This window comes from Triticum dicoccoides, chromosome 5B (assembly GCF_002162155.2).
Source record: "Triticum dicoccoides isolate Atlit2015 ecotype Zavitan chromosome 5B, WEW_v2.0, whole genome shotgun sequence".
NCBI classification, from domain to species: domain Eukaryota; kingdom Viridiplantae; phylum Streptophyta; class Magnoliopsida; order Poales; family Poaceae; genus Triticum; species Triticum dicoccoides.
The window spans coordinates 75,122,179-75,132,463 of NC_041389.1; the positions used below are offsets into that span (position 1 = coordinate 75,122,179).

General features: G+C 47.9%; 1 pseudogene; it reads left to right on the top strand.

Moving 5' to 3' along the window:
* The first annotated feature begins 350 nt into the window (after positions 1–350).
* Positions 351–9,811, top strand: LOC119309117 (annotated as a pseudogene).
* Positions 9,812–10,285: the final 474 nt, after the last annotated feature.

The window sequence follows — 10,285 nt, forward strand, 5'->3', positions numbered from 1 at the left end:
TGGGATGGGGCGGTGGAGGACCCTGCTCCGTGGCCGCTGGAAGGGACAGCGCGGCGGGAGAAGGCGCGGCCGACGCGGTCCAGGTGGGCCACTGCGGCCCCGTTGTGGCGGCGAGTGGCGCGGTTGCCGTCGCGAGCGGCGGCGGCCATTGTGGCCAAGGCGGCGGTGCAGCCGCCGGGGCGGGGAGCGCCGGGTAGCCTCCGGTGATGGCCCCCGGTACCGAGTACCATGGCAGCGCCTGCGGATTTGCGGCCATGGCTGGATGGAGTGGTGGAGGCGGCACGTACGGACTTGCCAGGTAGAGGCGGATGCCCTGGACTGCGGCGACGAGGTTGTTGAGGACGCCGGCCATGGCCTCCTGTGTGAACTGCTGCGGCTGCGGGGGAGGTGACGGCGGCGGCGTATGTTGGGCGGGGGTCGGTGGCCGCCCGTGGCCCGGCGCGGTGCCGGGCGCCGGGAGGGACGGCGCCGAGAACGACGCCGTGGCGCCCGTCGAGAGCGAGGCCGTGACGCCCGGCGCGGAAGCGGCGGCGGTGGAGGAGTTGGCGGCAGCGGAGGTGGTGGAGTTGACGGGCAGCAGCGGTGGTGGCGGCGGTGGCGGAATTGGAGGTGGCGAAGACATGGTCGAAACCCGGGTACCTGATACCAAATTGGTTGGACTAGGGTTCCTACCAGTGCGGCTACGCAGGTTATAGGGACAAGGAGGAGGTGGACGAGGGCTGGAGCGGGCGCGCCGGCGAGTGGGCGCCGTCGCGGCTAGGGTTTAGGTGCGGCGGCGGTTGGCTGGTGGCGGCTAGGGTTCCGGCTCCTCAGGGAGCCGGGCAACAGAAGATGATAATATCTTTATTGCTTGATCTCAAACGATGTCTTACAACTAGTATCTATAACTTTAGCCTAAGATAACTTGCCTAAAATAACTTGCCTAAGATAACTTGTGGGTCAAGCCCCTAATACTAATGCCCGGTGGGCCTCTTTCGGTTATAGACCAAACCGGTCATAACATCGTAGCTCTTCTTCTCCACTTCTTAGTTCCCACCCACTCTGTTTTCTTCTTCTTTTTTTGAGAGGAATCTGTCTGTTTCTGAAGATTTTTTTTCTTTTTTTCCTATGTAGCGCAAGAAAAAGGGGCAGCATAACAGATTTTTGTGAGGCAGGTTTCAAATAAGGTATATTAAGCAGGTCTCAAGATTTTTATTTTTAAGTAGTATATAAAAGTACCCATCAGTACTAGAACCAAACTAATCGCGTAGCCAAACAAATCACTTATGCACTCATGCCCTAGTTATCAGAATGCCAAATTTTCAATCGATCCCCTCTCAGTTACCATTTTGCACACAACAAGTTCATAGCTCTTCCTCTCAACTTGTTAGATCTCAGTTACCCTTTTTTCTGAGAGAGAGAGAGAGAGAGAGAGAGAGAGAGAGAGAGAGAGAGAGAGAGAGAGAGATCTGTCTGATTCTGAAGCCTGCAGGGGGATTCTTTTGCTTATGTAGTGCAGAAAAAGGGATTGCCAACATCAGCATAACAGTTTTTTTGTGAGGCAGGTCTCAAATATGTATATTAAACAGGTCCCAAGCAAATTTTGTTTTTAGGAAAAGAAACCTATTTCTTAGTAGAACCAAACTTCTCATCACGTAGCCAAACAAATCACCTACACTGCTGTCAGCTCTGCTGCCTCCAGCGCTGATTTGCTTGCTTCTACAACACGCATGGTTGAGTCAATTCAACTTGCTCTGCTTATTAATCAGATCAAACCGCTTTTCTTAATTTTTCTGAGCTCTTCCATTTGCGCTATCTCCAAGTAAGTTGAATAGCTGCAACTCTTACTTAATAATTCCACTTCATTTTATTTTTTTCAGTTATGGAAGTGCATTTTACAGAAATTTACTAGCGGTTCACTTGTCTGACTAATGCATGCACTCGAGGATTCAGTGTTGAGTCCGGTTTTCAGAAAAATGCATTATGTTGTTGTGTTTTGTCTGAGGAATTTTGTGATTTTCAGGGAGACGAACGTCTGAAGATTGAAATGGATCTCACGTTCCAGTTGATAGAACAGATTACCAAAAGTTTCTCTGACGATCAAAAAATTGGCTGTGGTGCGTATGGGGAAGTTTACAAGGTACGACGTGATTTCCGGATAGTAGTTATCACTTGCTATGAGCAAGTGCTCCATTTTAACACCGGGTTTTATCTAACAGGGAGTGCACAATGGTGAAGAAATTGCCGTTAAGAAGCTTTACAACATGCAAGGAATTGATGACACGGAATTTACAAATGAGTTCCGTAATCTTATGAAGGTCAAGCATCCGAACATTGTACGCTTAATTGGCTACTGCTATGAAATACGACATAGACATGTCGAGATGAATGGAGACCTTGTTTTCGCTAAAACAATAGAGCGACTTCTCTGCTTCGAATATATGGAGGGTGGAAGCCTTGCTAAGCATATTTCTGGTATGATGGTATTTCTAATACTTTTAATTCAATACGTTTATGTCCGACAGTCCAAGTATAATGCCTGTCTTTATACCTCTTGTGCAGATGAATCCTGTGGTCTTGATTAGCCCACTCGATACGAAATCATTAAGGGAATTTGTGAGGGTCTAAATCATCTTCATAATGGGCGGAGTGATTATATTTATCATCTGGATTTGAAACCGGATAATATACTGTTGGATAAAAACATGATGCCTAGGATTGCAGATTTCGGCATGTCAAGACTCTTAGCTTCATCCAAAACGCATATAACTCAAACTCTGAAAGGAACACTGTAAGTTGATTGAGCATGTCTGATCCATTTCTCTTCATTCAATGTCAATATGTTATGCTTGCATTGCCTTTACTGTATTTATCAATACCATGCAGAGGATACATGCCACCAGAATTCATTGACAAGCGCAGAATCACAAAGAAGTACGATGTGTTCATTGACAAGCCCAGATTGTGCAGAGGCTTCAGGAACTGGCTCCGGGAGACTTTCAGTGGGAGCTTGTTCTCATTGAGGAGCGCGTGTTCAGGGTTGACCTCCCGTCGGTAGAGGACTTGCGGCGGTTGCTGAGCTTTGGGATGTGTAAGGTGCCAGGTACTAATTGTATTCTGGAGTTTCAAGACTGGAAGAAAGTGGAGCCTAAGGGGAAGCCCCTTACTCAGGTGTGGCTGCATTTTTCTGGGGCACCCTCTGAGGCTCTGACAGATGTTCGGGTTGTGGCTAGTCTGGGTATCATGGTTGGCAAAACTGAGAAAGTGGATATGACATTCACTCGCGCCCATGGGGTGGCCAGATTGCGAGTGAGTGTTCTAGACATCGAGTTCGTCCCGGATGTGGTTAACTGGACCTACAGGGGAGAGGCATTCCCTCTTGAGATTGAGTTTGAGGACTCTGAGTTGTTTGCCGAGGCGGGTGTTAGTACTGATATGGATATAAACGAGGGAGACGACAATGCGGGGGCTAGGAAGGATCCGACTGATGAGGCTGGTCGAGAGAGACCCAACGGGTCGGGACCGGTTGCTCAGTTGCCCCAGACTGGATCTGGGATAGAGCCGGCCCCATCTTCGTCGGTACCTCACAGCACGTTGAGGTTTGGATCTTTTGAGCCTGCGTCTGCTCCTCCTAGGCTTTGGAGCGATCGGGTGGAGTCTGAGGATGCTTTTGAGTGCTCGCTCCCGGTGTTGGATCTTATGCCGGCTGTTTGTCCAATGGTGGGAGACTGTGTGATGGGCCACTCGGAGACGACTTTGGGGGGGAAGGAATGTGGAGCCTCAGGTGGCCCCCTTCCCCCCTGGGATCACTGCGGTCTCGTGCGGACGATTGGTGGCTGACTCGATGCCTGCATCGCCGTCGTTGGCCGGCCGAGAGGGAGACCGTCTGGGGCAGGTGGCCTTGGACCCTTCCCCTTCGGCACCGGTTGCTGCTGCATCTCCTGTGCTGATCGGCGATTGTCAGGGGCAGGTGGCCCCGGCGACGCCAGCTTCGCCGCCGCTGGCCGGCCATGAGGGAGGCCGTCTGGGGCAGGTGGCCTCAGACCCTTCCCTTTCGGCACCGGCTGTTGCGACTTCTCCTGTGGTGCTCGGCGGGAGTCTGGGGCAGGTGGCCCCGGTCCATCCCTCGCCTTCGGCTGTCGGGATGGTGACGCCCTCAGGCTTGAGGGTTGGGGCAGAGGGGGTGCTCGGGCAGGCGGCGCCGACACCTACCTCACCCGGCCTCCTGTCCGTGCGTCGTGGGAGCCTTCCGCCGCTGCCTCCTACGAGTGGCGCTACTCGGGAGGAGGTTATTGCTTTCGGTGGGATCCCTGACCCGGTCTCGGAGGGGAGACGGATGAGTTCTCGTCTCCAGGACCACCCGGAGGTTGATGACATGCAGCAGAGGTGCGCTATGAGGGCGGCCAAGCTTCGTGACATTGAGGTCACTACCGGTATGTCAGTCAACTTATCCAATTCTATTTTGCATTTTTCTACGGATGAGATTATTCATAATGCAAATCAATTAGGGGTTTCGCTAGGGAATACCAATTCTGAAATTTCCAACTCGGTTAATGATCTTCTTGATCTGGAAGCGGAACGCGCTTTAGAAACCATTCGAAATCTTGCGGCAGTGAGACCTATGAATGATGCTGAGATTGATGCGTTGGGGGTGAGAGTGCTGGACAATTTGTGTGCGGACCTTGCACCACCCACTAATGAGTCCGACGAGGAGGAGGTTAGTGTAGAAGTTGTAGTGAATCAACCACCAGAGACCGGTTATGAGGACCGGATGGTGGACAATGATAAACCCAAACGTAAGTGGAAGCGGAAGGTGTATCCCGCATCCGCGGTAAGTAGGAGCGCTAGGATTCGTACGGAAAAAAAAATCATGAAGACTTATGAAAGGAATCTTTTGGAATAGCAGAGGTCTGAAGGACTTGGCTAAATGAAGATTTCTCGCTGAGGCATCTCTGGAGCATCGTTTAGATTTCATTGCTCTCTCTGAAACTGGTAGAGATAATTTTGCTCCTCAGTTTCTTTCCTCTCTTGCGGGTGGTGTTGATTTCGACTAGCATTGCCTACCTCCGCGAGGACGATCGGGACGTATCTTGCTGGGAGTGAGATGCGATTCCCTTGAGGTCCGGAGTGTAGTGATGGGCGACTTTGCGGTTAAGTTTCGGGTTAGGTCTAAAGTTGATGGTTTCAACTGGGCCTTGGTGGCGGTTTACAGTGCCGCACAGCCGGAGCTTAAACCGGAGTTTCTAGCGGACCTTGTTCGAGTTTGTGGGTCCGAGCAGCTTCCGATGTTGGTCGGGGGTGATTTCAATATCATTCGGAGGAGAGAGGAGAAGAATAATGATAACTTTGACGACAGATGGTCGTTTATGTTCAATACCATTATTGAGAGCTTGGATCTGAGGGAGATAGAGCTTTCTGGTAGAAAGTTTACCTGGGCTAATGCCTTGCCTACCCCGACATATGAAAAGCTTGATCGAGTTCTCGCGAGCGTGGAGTGGGAACAGAAGTTCCCTCTTGTTACGGTCCAAGCTCTCTCGCGGGGAATATCCGATCACACACCACTGTTCGTGGACTCCGGGGAGCCGAACCATGTGGGAAACAAAAACACCTTCTCATTCGAGATGGCCTGGTTCGAACGTGAGGGGTTCTTAGACCTCATTGCCAGGGAATGGGCTAAGGGTGTAGGAGGTAGGACGGCTGTCGAGCGTTGGCAGAATAAAATTAGGCATTTGAGAAGTTTCTTACGGGGTTGGGCTAAGCACCTCAGTGGGGTGTATAAGATTGAGAAGGATAGGCTCCTTTCTCTTATACAGGCCCTGGACATAAAAGCTGAATCCGCGATTTTGCTGCCTGCTGAGCTCCAGGTTAAAACTGAGGTGGAGAAGAGGTTGAAAGAACTTCTCCGTGAAGAAGAGTTGAAGTGGGTGTTGCGAGCTAAGGTTCGCAAAGTGGTCCAAGGGGACGCCAATACTCAATTCGTTCACCTGATTGCCAATGGTAAGCACAGAAAGAAGCGTATCTTCCAACTTGAACAAGATGAGGGTACTATTGTTGGGCAGGATAATCTCAAAACATATATTACAGAGTATTATAGGCAGTTATTTGGACCTCCGGAGGTTAATTGTGTGACCCTCGATGAGTCCAGAACTGAGGATGTACCTCAATTGTCTACTGCCGATAATGATATCTTGCTTGCCCCATTTTCGGAGAAGGAGGTGTTTGATGCTATTGCACAAATGAAAAACAATAAGGCTCCCGGACCGGATGGGTTCCCGGCCGAGTTCTATAAAAAGTGCTGGCACATTATTAAGGGGGATTTGTTACCTATGTTTCAGGATCTTTTCTCTAGACAGCTTCAATTATTTCACTTGAATTTTGGAACTATCACATTGCTCCCTAAGAAAACCGAGGCTGTGAGAATTGAGCAGTTCAGGCCAATTTGCCTCCTCAATGTTAGTTTCAAAATCTTCACCAAGGTCGGGACTAATAGGCTCTCACAGATTGCGCATTCTGTGGTGCAACAATCCCAAACTGCTTTCATGCCAGACAGAAACATCCTTGAAGGGGTGGTTGTCCTTCATGAAACGCTCCATGAAATTCACTCCAAAAAATTAGACGGGGTAATTTTTAAGGTGGATTTCAAAAAAGCGTACGACGAGGTCAAGTGGCCATTCCTCCAACAGGCATTGCGTATGAAAGGTTTTGATGATGCCTGGCGCCGGCAGGTCGAATCATTTACGCAAAAAGGGAGTGTGGGAATTAAAGTGAATGACGTTATAGGTCATTATTTCCAGACTCATAAAGGCCTCAGACAAGGAGATCCGATGTCCCCTATCCTGTTTAACATTGTGGTGGATATGTTAGCAATTTTGATAGGAAGGGCTAAGGAGAATGGTCAAGTGGGTGGCTTGGTACCTCATCTTGTTGATGGAGGTGTATCCATCCTTCAATACGCTGATGATACAATCATCTTTATGGAGCACGACTTGGCCAAGGCGAGAAATATGAAGTTGTTGTTATGCCTATTTGAACAATTGTCCGGGTTAAAGATTAACTTTCATAAGAGCGAGTTGTTCTGCTTTGGTAGAGCCAAAGACGAACAGGAGTCTTATAGGCAATTGTTTGGGTGCGAGTTGGGGAGTTTGCCTTTCTCCTACCTTGGTATTCCGATACACCATCGTAGGCTGACAAACAGAGAGTGGAAGTGTATCGAGGACCGATTTGAGAAGAAAATGAGTTGCTGGAAGGGTAAGCTCATGTCATATGGAGGCCGGTTAATCTTGATAAATTCGGTGCTCACGAGTATGCCTATGTTTCTCTTATCGTTCTTTGAGGTCCCAGTTGGTGTTAGGAAAAGACTGGACTTCTATCGATCACGCTTCTTTTCGCAGGGTGATGAACTTAAAAGAAAATACCAGCTTGCTAAATGGGATATTATCTGTCGACCCAAAGACCAAGGAGGGCTTGGCATTTGAGAATCTTGAAGTTAAGAACAGATGCCTTCTTAGTAAGTGGTTGTGGAAGCTCGCTTCCGGGACTGAAGCCATATGGGCGCAGATCCTTCGCAGCAAGTACCTCCAGACTAGAACTCTGTCCCAGGTAACAGTTAGGCCGACTGACTCGCCTTTCTGGAAAGGACTCATGAAAGTCAAACAATTACTGTTCAATAGGACAAGAGTTGTTATTGGAAATGGTGCTACTACACGTTTCTGGGAGGATACTTGGCTTGGCGACTCACCCTTGGCCATTCAATATCCGTCTTTATATCGTATTGCTCAACGACGTGAGGAGTTCGTGGCAACGGTATTTCAATCTATCCCCCTTAATATTCAGTTTAGACGGTCGCTAGCGGGCAATCGTTGGGAAGATTGGCTCCATTTAGTTAGGAGACTGATGGAGGTTCAACTTTCTGACCAACCTGATGAATTACGCTGGAAGTTGACTAGGTCTGGAGTATTTACAGTTAAGTCAATGTATATTGATGTTATTAAAATTCCAACTTCCAAGAATGTCTGGGATGTCAAAGTTCCTTTGAAAATAAAAGTGTTTATGTGGTTTGTCCATAAACAAGTTATTCTAACAAAGGACAACTTAATAAAGCGTAATTGGACAGGACCTACTAGGTGTAGTTTCTGTGATCGGGATGAGACGATTAAGCATCTCTTTTTTGATTGCCCGTTGGCCAAGGTCCTTTGGCGGAGGGTCCACATTGCTTTTAACATTACTCCACCGACTACTGTTAATGCTTTATTTGGGACTTGGCTTAATGGGATTGAGTCTACCTTAGCAAGACATATTCGGGTTGGAGTCTGCGCTTTGCTGTGGACCATCTGGCTTTGCAGAAATGATTTGGTTTTTAACAGAACATCATAGATTCATTTTTTGTAGGTTATTTTCCAAGCTACGGCAATGATCCGTTCGTGGTCGCTACTCACTCCGATGGAGGCCAGGGAGCATTTGGTTACTGGGTCTATCCGTTGGGAGATGGTAGCTTGGGATATTTTCAACCGGTTTGGATGGCGGTCATGTAATAGGATAGGCAATTAGTTTACCTACCTTTTTTAGCCAGCCGGTTGTGGCATTTTTTCCTGGCTAGTTTGTGTATCTAGCCTTTTGCGCTCTGTGTGAGCTGCCTTTTCTTTCTTTAAGTTTGAGACTTTGGAACTTTGTTGGCACAATTTGATTATTGGTTAATAAGATGGCCGTATGCATCACTCTTGATGCAGAGGCCGGGGAGCCCCCCCTTTTCGAAAAAGTGTTGGTGTCATAATTTTACAAATAATGGCTGGAGCTCAGGGCTACAACAATTGTTGTGAGATGACTTCTCCCCAACAGTTTATCGAGCTTGTAAGCCTCTGTACTATATTTTGAGCAAATGTTATGTTTTTTCTGGTATCATCACACTATCCAAGAATGCGTGCGCTTATGAATCTTTATATATATACCGCAGGTACATGAGAACTGGAAGAAAAGGCTTCAAGGGATGCCAATGCAGGAAAATACTTACTTAATTGACATCCTAGCAGTGCAGAGATGTATTGAACTCGCAGTGAGATGTGTGGAGGCCGATCCCGTAAAAAGGCCTAGTATAATGGACGTCGTCGATGAACTGAATAAACTAGATGCTGACATTAAGAATATATCACTTCCAGGCCAGGTAACATTCAGGCTCTCCTTTCGAATGAAACTCATCAAAACTTTGGGAACTTCAGTAATTTGGTGGATCCTAAATATTTCGGTGGCATGTGTATCTGAGCCAAATTCATACAGAACACAAATTAACATTGGTCATATTTCCACTAGCCAGAGATCACTCAAAGTTATGTGGATTTTTTTGTCATTTGGCCGAAGTAGAATCTCCATTTTTTCAGTTATTTTAGTGATTTGGTAACATGGGTACACTATGACCACATTAACTCCATGATCTATTTTATTCTCATTGCAGGAAACTTCTGACTCCAAAGATCTTGAGCTTGATTCAGCCCTCGAGCTACGCTTCCCATTTGAGCTAAACAGGGACATATCATGTTGTATGCAGCTAATCAACAAGACAAACGAGTTCGTTGCATTCAACATCAGAACCAATAAAATGAAGTACATTGCACGGCCAAATAACGGGAATATGGCACCATATTGCAAGATTTATATCACATTTACATTGCTGGCACAAGACAAGGAGCCACCCTATATGCGGTGCCAAGACATGCTCATTATGCAGAGCACTAGGCTCGGCATGGAATCCGGTGATGAGATCACTGACGAGTTCTTCGAGAAGGCTGTGGCAAGTAGGGTGGTGGATGAGGTGAAGTTGCCGATTGTCTATGTTGTGTAGTTACTGTGCTGGAGCATGAGTGAAATCCATCTAGGTGAGTGACATGATGAGGAAAACATAGAGGCTCATGACTTCCATAAAGTTCTGCGGATAATTGAGAGTAGATTCTGATTAGAGCATCTCCAACGGCCGCCCCAAACGACGCGCGCGCGGGGTAAACCTAGCCACTACTAGAAAAACCCTTACTAATGGCGCACCTAGTATGGCCATTAATGGCGCATCTGTGGTGCGCCATTAACAGCACGCCATTAGTAATTTTTACTAATGGCGCACCACCTGGTGCGCCATTAGTATCTGGTCACCATTAGTATGCCTCCCAGGGGCCATGTATATCCAGGTGCTTTGGCATACTAATGGCGCACCACCACTGGATGCGCCATTAGTAACCATGGCATATTAATGGCGCACTTACCAGTGATGCGCCATTAGTATGCTTTGTCATACTAATGGCGCACTGTCATGTGATGCGCCATT